Here is a 12,663-nt window from a genome sequence, read left to right as displayed (position 1 = left end):
AAAAAAAAAAAAAAAAAAAGAAAAAACGAAGGAGGAACGAAATTAACGGAGTGAAACGGTACACCTAACCGCCCTTCAGGTTTTGTTCAACGTGGTGATCCACCGATTCGAGAAAGGAAGTCGTACCATGATGTCGGTTTTTGACTATGTTTAGAACACGGTTCCTGATATTTGCATATGTATTAAACTGTTCCTTTTTACGTTCGTAACGTGAAAGTTTTCTGTTTCAAGAGAGAATTGAGAGAATCATAATAATAAAATCGAGAGAAGATTGAACAATTTGAGTGAAACGAAGATCTTGATATATCTCTGTTATATGGATGGTTGTTATTGATAGTATAAAATCTCCAATTGATATTTTATTCCGGTTTAATAATTAGGAGCTTAATCATCATTGATGAATTATATTATAAAAAAATGTTTTTCTTCAAACTTATTTTTTTTTAATTTCAATGGAGAAAAATTTTATTCTCAATCGGATTTAACACCATTGATTGAACACACGATCACTTTGGCTAAATTTTTTCAGATACGGAAGAAGTGATAGAAATTTAATTGTAAAGATTATTTTTTCAAAATTTAACAAAAAAATTATTAGTTAAGATGTTAAGAATCTATAAAAAGAATTTTTTGAACGTAAGAAAAAACAGAAATAAATATGATTGACGATATTATCTCATGAATTAACAATGTCTCCCTGAAAGGGAGCAATGGAACGGAAGAAAACTAGAAAGAAAAGAAGATTATCGTATCCCAATTATAATTAATCTCCTGGTAATTATAGGGTTTCTGCTATCGCGTGAGATTATTGATACGCCAGATGCGAGATTTTAACGTGGCCAATTAGTGTCGAAGAAGCGGAAAGCATATCGTTCGATACAACCGATAGGTGGCTCAAACGATATCATCGTACGACTGCCATATCGAATATAGGATGAAAAAATATATAATACTACCCAATAAATTTGCTTATCGTGCATTATTACAAAAATTCGTTCTCTTCTCTCTTATAATAAATCTTCCATCTTTCTTTATTTTTCATATAAATACTTCAATGTGAATTTCAATCCTATTAATCAATGGACAGTTCCTAAAAAAAAAAAAAAAAATTACAATCCGATCTTTGATAATAAATCAATAACAGTCTCATTATATTTTCTTTTTTTGTCAATTTTAATATAAATATAAAAAAAAGTGCAAATTATCAATGATTATATATTTCGTAGATGAATATTAATTAATTAATAAAACATGTTCTAAAATTTTTGGATTTATAAAAATAGAAATTTTCATAATTCTTACCACTAAATATATTCTTCATTAATCAAGAAAAAATTTCAAATTCTTGATATAATTTGCAAATGATCAAAATAAATATTACTCTAGTGAGTACACAAGTATCGATCAAAACATATTTTTCTGTTATATAGTAATACATGGTTTCATAATATTCCATCATAATAAATTAACCATATATCAAGTTTCAAAATATTGTCTCTCGAGTCATCATCAGCCAATGGTTTTTGCACCGATGTCGAGCGTCGTTTCCTTAGGCGTTTATCCAGCTAACCTCAAATACAGTTATGCGTTTGTAACATGGAACAGGTTTAACGTGCACAACGTTGACAGAAAGCTTGTGAACTTGTGTTGTCTTTCCGTACAGACAATTAATGACGTTGTAAGTCTCGAGGCTCGTTTGCGATCATGGAATAAATACCGCACGTGGATTTCGCGGAGAAGAAGTGAGAAGGGAAGAGGAAAGAGGGAGAGAGGTAGAAGCACTCTTTGCGGGCGGGTCAATTAACGGCATCGTTAAGCGGCGTGACTCGCTTGTAATCACGAGAAGGATTTCACCGAAAGAAATGGAACAACGTGTACGCTCCTCTTATTATGAATTAGTTAATAAGCATTGTAAGTCTGCCTCGACCTAACGGCCAGTGAAGTTCACTTTCTAGAGAGATTCGAGATTTCTAAGATATAGTAATTGGGATTCACCATTGTTCCTCTTTATTATTTTCCATTTCTTCGTTCTTCTTTCTCTGGTGTAAAATAATAGATTAGTAAAAATGAATTAAGATAGGAAATTAATTTGAATCGATAATACCTTCTCTTGATTTCACATTCTCTTTGGACGATAGAATACTCTTGCTTTCCGTTTCTATGCTTTGTAGTTCTGCTTGTACAGATGCTTGTTAGATTATTAAAATAAAAATTGAAGAATGGAGAATGTAGAAGAAAAATCATTATTTCGTGTACGTTGTCGAATAATTTGTAATTTCTAAAAGTATACGTTTTCTGAAAAAAAAATAGAATTATTTTTATTTCAATTAATGTTTATAATCAGTCAAAGGATTCAATAAAATAACAAAAATATGATTACAATTAAAAAAAAAAGTAATTGTTTCTTTTTGTCAAATCATATCTTAATATAAGAGATCAAAATAATTAACCAATTTGTTTTTTTTAATTAAAATTAGAGAAAAGATAAAAGAACGAAAGAGAGAAAGATTACGAAAGAGAGGAAGAAAAGTTGGCCCGGATAGGATGACCTTGAAAGAAGGTTCCTCGAGGAGCGCCGAAGGGTCTTCCACGGAGAGCAGCAACGAGGCAGAGGAGAAACTGGGTAGCGAGACGGTGTAGATACGCGTAAGGAAGCGTAACGCCTACGTAGAGCCGAGCCTCTGACTCGCGACTTCCGGTCAAGCGGCAGGAAGCACGCTCGGTGCGTCGCCGCCACCGACATCGACTTCACGTCCTTAGACCTAGTAGTCATGAGCTACGAAATATTTATTTTGTCTATAAGTCGATCAGAATGCAAATCTGTCATTAGTTTCATCTTTTGATCAAAATAGAATTAAATCTTCTATCACGCCTATTATGCATGATATAAAAAAATTCGAAATTTTCATTTTATTTGAGATATCACTCGATGAGATATGGTTTCTAATTAATTACACAAATATAAATTGCTAATATTGAATTTTTATAAATGATAGAGAAAAAAATTTTTTCTATAATGTAATCTCTTTGAAATTTTATTCTTATTTGATAATGCGAGGAAATTCTTAGAAAAGACCAGACCGGAGATTATATTTTATACCTTCAGAAGACTTTAGATAATCTTGAGATAGAAATTCCATTTCCTTGACGAGATAATCTTTTTATGAAATTACTTTATATCATTAAATGATTTTATAATTCTTCTGAGTTTTCTTTTACAATTTTTTTTATACTAATTTTATTTTAGATACATTGAAATAACAATTTTTCAAAATTAGTTTTTATTAATTAAAAAAATGAAAAATATAAGTCAAATTATAAAAATGAAAAAATAGAAGAAACAAAAAAATGTATTAACATAAAGATTACATTTTTGGTTTTTCATTTATATTCTTTTGATACAATTTTTATCCAAGAAGGAAAATCAATTTATAAAAATGAAATTATAATTGAAATCAATCGACATTTAGATTCTTCTTAATTTTCCATCTTGATGGCGACTTATTAACATTAACTGGTTACTTTACTACGGATATGAATATAGAACGAAGGGGAATGCCACGAAGGTGGCTTCAACCGTACATCCGGACGATATAAATGAGAAGTTGAACTTTCATAGTAGTCGCTATTAAAGTTCATTCAGTTTCGATATTGTCTTAACCCTTGGTTGGAATTATTATATTAAGATATGATTTAAGATATGATGATGAATGCAAAATGTTTTTATAATACTTTATAAAAAAATAACAATGAATAAACAATAGATTTTAATCTGAAAATTATAAATTTTTTAAGATTTTAATTAATTTTTACTTACTAAACTCTCGTGCAAAAGATAATAGACTTTTTAAAAGATTGACGGAAATTCTCGTTCCTTTTCCTTCAATGAATGCTGCAGAAATTTCATTTCAATTATAGAGGATTTGATTTCTTCAATGAAATTTCTCTCTAGATTAAAATAGAACTCGAGAAAAACTGATAATCCTGATTATAATGAATAAACTTTTTAATGCAAAAGTTTCCAATCGTAGATCTGGCCTGGATTAAAAAATACAAAGAAGATAAAATGGAAATGGGTCGCTCTTGATTCAAAAGAAAACTTTCCCTATCCTTTAATATCCGTAAAACTTATTCCGGAAAAGAACAGGAATGAATAGTGTGATAAGAAAAAAAAATAATTCCTTGTTCGTACGACTTTATACAGCTTGGAAAGGAATTATCTTTCGGTTCGTGCACTCGGCAGGAAACCTAATTTCAGTCTTCCTGTCATGGGAATGTGCGCACCCTGTATTGCGTTTTATAAGAATAAGAATCGAACACGATGTTCTGCCAAGTTTTCATTTGATTTGTGTGATTTAGAAACGATGCGACGATTGCATCTCTGAAAAAAAAATTTATCGGGTCAGAATTGATAAGAAGATAATAAAAATATAAAAAATAACAAAATGAGAAGGAATAAATGTTTAGAAGAATAGAGAAAAAAGCGTAAACGCAAATTGTGTAGGATCTATTGTTCGAAACAATTGTGGGATTTAGTTTGGAGACGCAGATGAAAAAGACATGATGTAAACTTGATGCAATATTTCTTATCTTTCATTCAAAATGGTAAAAGAAAAGATTGAATCAATCTTAAATTTCCATTGGTTGTTTTCTTTGATGTCATAATGCTTATTATCATGCTCTTTTATAAAAAAATTCATCGTTTGCAAATTTGAATTTCATATGTGTTTAATAATTTTAATAATAACTGAAATTATCAAAAAGAAATAGAAGTTCAGTTATTGTTTATATCTACAGAATATTTCAAAATGTCATATGAAATAATTAATTAATTGATCTCATTTTTTTCAGTACTATTATATTTAATAACTTTCACGACAAAAACATAAAACTATATAATAAAATTTGAGATGAAATGAAATGTATAGTTGACGAAAAGTGGCGTCTTCAAGATAAGATATTTAATATTTACATATGATGGCGTATGGATCTTTTCATATATAAATAAGCATTTAAAATACTAAATAAGTCGAAAATATAGTATAATTGAAAAGAACGAGGAAATAAAGCAATCAAATTTATTATCAACGGTGAGATGAAAGAAAGATACGAATTCGTAAGATCAATTCCGCGAATCAAAAAGATAAAGATCAATTTAATGATGTGGTTTAATGACTTTCCCTTTGCTTGGTTACATGTGCACAATTCACCTCACGAAGTCTCATGATGCTTTCGACTGCCTGTTTTCGGGCAACGACTCGAATGATTTTATCGTTGCATCCTTCTTCTCCTTCCTGCTTCCTGGGCGTGTAAGCACCGGTTGTTTCGAGAGCGTCCAGTTAACCTTATACTTCGTTACGGAAATTAACAATTCACAGTAGAATCCGTCCCATGAATTCTCCAAAGTTCTCCAAACTCATTACTCGTTAATTGTCTTTCTGAAAACTTGCCTTTTTGTTGGTTATGCAATGTTGGCATCACTGTTATTCATATCGATTATTTCAATCGTTATATCGATCTATTCATTCGATAAATTTATCGTATCAATAGAATATACATAGTTGTGACATTACACAAATTCATGAAGACTAACTTTTTTAATAACTAATAATCATTAATAATCAATAATTATTTACTTTAACAAATATTATTAATAATAATGCAATTGTTTTTAATATTACTATTGTTTCATTAATCTAATAATGTCAATAATATCGAATTAGTAATATCGCATTAGTAATATCGATGATATAGAATTATCGATAATATAGTTATCTTTAATAAAATTCTAAAGATTTAAATTTAATAGAGTTTGTAAAATAATTGAACGAAGATAAGCTCTCAAGAGAATATTACGTTTTGAATAATAAGCAATGGAGCATTGTTCGAATCGCACGATCAAGCCGGAAACGAGTAAAGAGAATACCGACAAAATTCGACAGAATGATATTCGATGTCGTGTGACAGACGGGTCGTGGCCGGAAAAGCGCGAAAATAGGAAGAGGAAGCGAGCGAAGAAAGAAAGAAAAGAGAGGCGGAGACGTGGAAGTGGCGCGTGGCACTATCGAATAAGTATCGAATGCCGCCAGATGTTGCGGTGAAGCCAGCTGCTGCACCTCCGCCACTCTGCCCTCTTTTGCTTTTCCTCGCGGTTTTTCGAGAGAGTCGAGCAGGTACAGACACCGACCAATGTATAGCTGGTAATGCTTGATGTTCACTGGTGGTATTATTGCGTGTCACTTTTTTTTCATTTGTTTCTTATGAAATTCAATCGAAACCATGTCAATTAAATGCTTTTCTTACACTACATACACGCACGTACGCCATTTTACTTTGATTTATAGTTCAAACATGGCGGATTATTTTAAAAAATGTCGTTACGCATTTCAAGAGATTCTATTTGGATTTGTTTTTAAATCTTTCTTTGTATCAGGGATAGAACGTTTAAATGAAAAGTTTAATTTGAATTGTATTTGCTGTGATACAAGCAATCATAAGGAGTTCAGATAGATTGAATAATTGCAACAAGTATAATTGGATTGCGTGATGACATTAATAAGGTTTGTTATGAAAGTTCTTGACAGTTCATTATACTGCCAAGAAAGAATATTGCATTAACGTAAATTATCTTTAAATGAAAGTTTGAAATAAAACTTTTCTTATCAGATTTCTATTTATTTTCTTCTAATTTAACAATATTTAACAAAATTTAAAAAATGTAAAAATATCTCAATCATAATTAAACAATTTTATTTATTAAAATATTATATAATATATTAATTAATATTTCAAATTCATAAATGAAAAGTTAGTATTACTATAAGTATTTTAATTAAATATAAAAAATATTTAATAATCATCGGAAAATAAAGATAATAATAATAAAAGTAAAAATAATTGAAAGAAAAAATTTTCAGAATATAATTTTATACGTTCTTTTATTTAGCTAATTCATTATTTTCTAATGAGTTGACTCTTATTATATATTATATTATATTATATAATAAGAATTGAATTTATTAATATACAACAAAATTGTACTGATTATTAAATGAATTCAGAATAAAATAATTAACTCATTCCAAAATAGAATTATTTTATCTGAAAATAATTTTATAATTATTTTAAATATATTTCACATGATACGTAATTAAAAGCTCTTGAGGTTATGTTATATATATTATTTATATATTGTGATTTTTAAAATTTAAATTGTGTTCGTGTTTTGTTAAAAAAATTTTATATTTTTTGCTAAAATATTTTATATATATATATAAATAGAAATTTCATGCAATGAAAATAATTACACACAATTTATTTTTATCGTAATCTAATTTACCTCATGGAATGCGATATATTATACTAAACACTTGCATGTATATTATATATATTATATATATGTAATTTTCGCGGGAATTATGAATCTTCATTTTACACAATTTCGAGAAAGTATTGTTACAATTCTATTCAATTAAATTTTTTGAATTTAAATTTGATTTAATATAAGATGTTTAAACATTTAACATATTCATTGATTAATTTTAGCAGAAATTATCAATTATATTGAAATCAATATCATAATGATTTTAATAAAAGATTACATTGAACTCAAGTATAAAATAATATAAAAAAATAATATATATATCTTTCAAATAAAAGAACATTACAATATTATATTATAATTAAATTATATTCAATGAAAACATCTGATAACTTTTTCTTTGCGTAATTGCTTTCAACTAAAATCGATTTATATACTATCTGTGGAATCAAAATGAAATCAGAGTAACGAACAAGTATCATCGTCATCCTTTCTATTTTCTTGTCGTAGAGAACTGGCGTGAAAATCAAAAAGGGACAAGAAGGAAAAGAAAAAGGAGAGCTCTTCGAGCGAGGAGAACAAGATGGGAAGGAAGTGGCGGAGGGGGTCGAAAGCGAATATCCTTCCTGCCGGGGCAACAAACAGGCAGCTGCTCGGATTTGAGCACGTGCTACTACCACCGTGCGCTGCCACGATGAACCTCGTCTTAGATAGCCGAGGTTGGTAGGTTGCTGGGTAAAGATAGGTAAGTGTTATACACCAGCCTATATGACTGAATATGATCCAGGTATCCGGCGGGACTGACGAGTATTTTCGTGCGTGTTCCGGTGATCTTTGCACGTGCTGCATTTTATTCCTTTTCCTATTTAAATTCACCTCGAACCTTCCTGATCTCTTATTCATCCAGCAACAATTGAGTTACCGTTGAAAATGGTTCTCCTTTTTATTCTGAAGTAACGAATATTATTTCAATTTCATTTTCAATATTCAGAAATTTCAATGACTATCCAGAATTATGCTAGAATTTTTATGTATTATAATTATTGAAATTTTGGAATGTTTTTGTAATAAATACTGTTAAAATATTATATAGGATTATAACAATATAGGAAAAAAGTGACTTGATGACTTGATAGCACGTGCTATGATTATGTTTTGCATGGAAAATGACCGACAAAGGTTGATCGGTGGGATGATCGGAAGGTATTATGCACCAACTCTCTAAATAGAAGGTATACTATATACGAGCACCAGATATCCCCAGGAAGGGTACGATCGTGCATGCATGCGTATCTCCCTTCATGGCATCAACTGTACGTAAGTTTTCCTTCGGGCTATTAATTCTCTCTCAAGGTGGTCTCTGATTTTGCAATTTTACACCAGTTGAGTTTTATGGGCTTTTCCTTTAGTTACGTGAGATATTAACAGATATTTTCTTAATAATCTATTTATCAATTCAGGCAATGAAATGTTGGAAAATTCTAACCTCAAATTTTATCGATTAAAATTTATGTTATTAATTTTGATTTTTTTTTAAAAAGGACTAAGGAAATGATCGAGCTACTGATTTTTAAACGATTATATGTCTAATAGAAAGTTAAATTGATTTTCTGTTGACTGGATAATTAAATTTTCAGCGAATCGAATATCTTCTTATCTGATCATATATCCGTAGACCTGGCGTTATTAATTTAGTAGAAATCTGCAGGTGCTTCTACAGAAATTTCGTTGATCGATCCTGCATCCATGTCGACCAATGCACATAATCAAACCCGCATTCAAAGATCCTTTAAAGGAATTTTATTTATTATAATTATATATTTTATATTATTATAATTGCAAATGAAATGGAAATCAACTGAAAAATATATTTTTTTTCTTATTTTTGAATTTTGATATTAATTATGAAAGTCACGATATTAATTATAAAATCTGATACTTGTTATCATGCTGAAAGATCAATTAATTTTATTTTTGAAAAAAATTGCTGAATAAAAGAAATCAAATAATTTTATCCACAGGAATGTTTATGAAAAGGATTAATAGAAGATTGTCCTATACCACTTATCTATTCAAAAACGCACGACACATTAGTTACAATATTACAAATGATATTTATTGGCCTGATCCTCCATGGTACCTGATAATCATGCGACACCTGTTACGACACAACACTTACTTAATTGGAGGCTACGAACAGCTGCCCACACGACGAACCAATCACGGCTGTTCGCCTGAAATTCTTCTTTACTCGCGACATCCCTGACGAGCACCTGTTCCAATTCGGAATATACCGAACAAGGATCCTTGACCAGGATTTCGCACGAAAGGAAAGTCCGCATTGATTGTCGGATTCCGATTTATTCGATCGACAGCCGTGATTTCGTTTTGACGATAATGCAACTAGCCAATTAATTAAAACATGCAACATATGAAATTGGAATATCAATCAAATCCGAATTTAAATTAGAAGTATTTAATATTTCGCAATATGTTTTTTTTTTCAAATTAAAATTAAATAAATTTTAATTAAAATTTAGACTAATTAAGCGAGAATGGAAAATATTTTTATCTAATTATTCTGAACATATTTCTTCAATTTTTATGTTCTATATGTTTTTTATCATTTTAGAGTATGGTGTGGATTTTTACAAACAAGCGATTGCATTTATTACTTAAGTAAGTAAGTTCTATGTGATAAATATCTTATTTCAACATTTTACAAATTCTTATCGCATGTTAGTGCACATACTTGAAGTTTGAACGCATATTTTGCAGCTGCCATAGCGAAGCTGGAAATTTATCCATCGCATAAAAGCATATCATGCTCAAATATTCGAGGAGGCTGCAGTTAGTTTCTTAAGTCCTTTGCTACTTTACAACGACACTGCGTAACGATGCTGGACGAACGGCACAGCTGTCAACCCGTGTCCACAAGAGGACCATGCTTGAATTTCTATATCGTCCACGATATCATACTCAAATATGTATTCGGTATATATACCACTATGGCGAAATTCCTTGATGTTACCTCACCATGCTTAATGACACGTAAGAGGTCTGCGTATTACACCTGTCAGGCCACCTTTGCCAAAAATTACTCAAATTCTGTCTCTTACGATGGGACATGGAGGATCAACCAGCTGGTGTTATAGCTTTTCACGATTTCGCAATGTTTGATAAACGAAATTCAAGAAAATTGTTCTGCTGGAAATTAATCATCAAACTTGATAATCTCGACAATTAAAATTAAGTATTAGTGATTAAACACGATGATTAATTAATATATTGATTACAGATTATCTGTTAAAATGAAAATAACAGTTAAAAAGAAAAAACTAAAAAAAATTTCTTCAATAAAGATAAAATCAATATATAGCAGAAAAGAATATTTGAACTTTTCTCAGAAGAATTTTATAATGATAGCTAATGTACCAGCTATGTAACAGAGAATGAGTACAATGAGTCGTGATGGATAAAAATGGTCAGAAGTTGACAGCAGATGGTTCTTGACGGATACTGAGTTAAGGTGCATCCTTACACAAATTGTTATGGCTTTAATTATTTGCTTTGAAGACAAACAAACAATTGATCTTGATTCCTTTATCTTATTTTTTTGCAATTTAACGTTTATCAATTATATAATTTTATTAACAATATACAATAATATATATATATATATCTTCATATTTTGACATGTCGATTAATTTTTGCAGATTTCTATTGTTCATCGATAATCATCTCGCAAACTCAATGAAATATCAAAATCGATGGACACACAACAGCTGCCGGATCTTAAAGACTGCAGAAAAAAAAAGGAACGCATTGCGTCTTGCGGCATTCTTGAAATGCCCGGCAAACGTGGTAACGTTAAACCGAGTACATGCACGAGAGCGATGGAGGCTGGCACGCGAGAGCTTATCCGGCAAAATACCAGAAAAGAATTCGTCCGAAGTGGGCCAGCGGGCTCAGTTTCCAGGCCGGAGAGGAGCAACAGATGGCACCGACCTTGCGGATGCTGCGTTAGAACGCTTCGTTTTTCTTTGTACGGGGCACGTGCCACGTTTCCTTGCCGCCACCGATCCGCGACCAATGTTCCGCAAGCCATATTGAACCAGGGCCAGGTTAAGCCAGATCACGTCTCGGCTTTCCTCCTTCTGCCGTGAAAAGATTTTTCTTTTCTGGTCGATTGAAAAAAAAAAAAAAAAAAAAAAAAAAAAGGGGAAAGAAAGAAAGAGAGGAGCTGCACTCTGACATCTGTGCCCTGATAGACGAGAGTCTATTCCGCGTTTCCTTCGTCTATCCCCCGGATGGAAATCCTTACCTGGTTCACGAGGCTGGAACATTCGAGTCGCGCATTTGTTTCACCTTCTGTTCACCGCCGATTCGAAAGCAATTATCCTGCGTTTTTCTTTCACGGAGACCTTATGGCATCCTGATAGACGATTCCGGCTTGAATATGGGGAAATGTAAATTAGGATTCGAGAGATACTTGGAAGAAAAGATTTTTATTTTCTTTTTTTACTTTAATCCGAATAATAAATATTAATAAATATTCTCTGGTATCACTAGCGACTACATAATTATTGGTTAAAATCCATCGAAGCTGTTAGAGTCATTTTACACAATCGTGTTTTAAAAAAAAAAGAACGAGCGTTTCAATTGTATCTTAAAAATAATAATCACGCCGTTTAAGATCTCCAGTTTCCCCGCGAATAGATGACAGGCTATCGTTTTTCTTCATTGATAACGCGATTCATTGAGTAAAAAGCTGGCAGGAAACGCGAGACGTCCAACAACGTCGTGTAAATTCGAGCGAGCGACCGCGACTGTAAAATTAGACGGGAGAATAATACGGGATCGATCGATCTTAATTCGAGGGACTCGTGCCCAACTACAATAACCACCCGATGATAACGATGCCTTGGTGTCGGATTTGTACGAGTTTTCGATTACTCCGATCGATATCTCTTCTTGCGGTTTTCTACCGCCATTTGAAATCGTACGAACGACCACCTTGTGCTCGAAGATCGTAACTTAGACGTGCAACGTTCTTTCGTTTTAATTTGCTTTCGAATCGAAGACTTTTTTTTTTTTTTATAAATCTTCGATCACCTGTTTCATTTTTTCCAATAATTATAAAAGATATACTATATTATAATTAATATACTATAATAATAATATTATTAATATAATTAATATACTATAATAATTAATATACTATATTAATGTTTTATAATTTTGTTCTTTCAGATATTCAAGATACAATGATGTTCAATTTTCTTTATTATACATTTTCTCCATTTCTTCAAACATTCTTAATACCGTTAAAGACAAATCTT

The 12,663-nt window shown here is 31.0% G+C and overlaps 5 long non-coding RNA genes across 9 annotated transcripts in view; 2 read left to right on the top strand and 3 right to left on the bottom strand.

Annotated features, from left to right (window-relative positions):
• LOC116185426 overlaps positions 1-1,322 on the bottom strand; it is a 1,673-nt gene extending 351 nt beyond the window's left edge. Inside the window, exons 1-2 of the long non-coding RNA XR_004150271.1 lie at positions 1,303-1,322; positions 957-1,090 (exon numbers count right to left, since the gene is read on the bottom strand). This is a non-coding gene — a long non-coding RNA (uncharacterized LOC116185426). The remainder of the gene's footprint in view (positions 1-956; positions 1,091-1,302) is intronic.
• A 102-nt stretch (positions 1,323-1,424) lies between these two features.
• LOC116185429 lies at positions 1,425-3,772 on the top strand. Its single transcript, XR_004150274.1, has 2 exons — positions 1,425-1,911; positions 2,478-3,772. It is a non-coding gene; the product is annotated as an uncharacterized LOC116185429 (long non-coding RNA).
• LOC116185428 lies at positions 1,597-2,245 on the bottom strand. Its single transcript, XR_004150273.1, has 2 exons — positions 2,105-2,245; positions 1,597-2,039 (listed from the first exon to the last, which is right to left on the bottom strand). It is a non-coding gene; the product is annotated as an uncharacterized LOC116185428 (long non-coding RNA).
• On the bottom strand, positions 2,275-5,481 carry LOC102676645. 2 transcript variants are annotated; one of them, XR_004150270.1, is made up of 5 exons: positions 5,211-5,481; positions 4,101-4,381; positions 3,818-4,033; positions 2,550-2,776; positions 2,275-2,295 (listed from the first exon to the last, which is right to left on the bottom strand). It is a non-coding gene; the product is annotated as an uncharacterized LOC102676645 (long non-coding RNA). The 2 variants fall into 2 exon arrangements; XR_421558.2 differs by lacking the exon at positions 2,275-2,295 and having other exon boundaries at positions 2,471-2,776; positions 5,211-5,478.
• A 293-nt stretch (positions 5,482-5,774) lies between these two features.
• On the top strand, positions 5,775-10,593 carry LOC102676552. Of its 4 annotated transcripts, none has more exons than XR_004150269.1 (4): positions 5,775-6,200; positions 7,832-8,274; positions 8,431-10,000; positions 10,100-10,593. It is a non-coding gene; the product is annotated as an uncharacterized LOC102676552 (long non-coding RNA). The 4 variants fall into 4 exon arrangements; XR_421557.2 differs by having other exon boundaries at positions 5,777-6,173; positions 10,100-10,592; XR_004150268.1 differs by having other exon boundaries at positions 5,778-6,173; positions 7,832-8,136; positions 10,100-10,592.
• The last annotated feature ends 2,070 nt before the right edge of the window (positions 10,594-12,663 follow it).

The sequence above is a fragment of the Apis dorsata genome, unplaced genomic scaffold (assembly GCF_000469605.1).
Source record: "Apis dorsata unplaced genomic scaffold, Apis dorsata 1.3 scaffold_174, whole genome shotgun sequence".
Classification (NCBI taxonomy): domain Eukaryota; kingdom Metazoa; phylum Arthropoda; class Insecta; order Hymenoptera; family Apidae; genus Apis; species Apis dorsata.
This window is presented reverse-complemented; position numbering and strand designations above follow the sequence as displayed.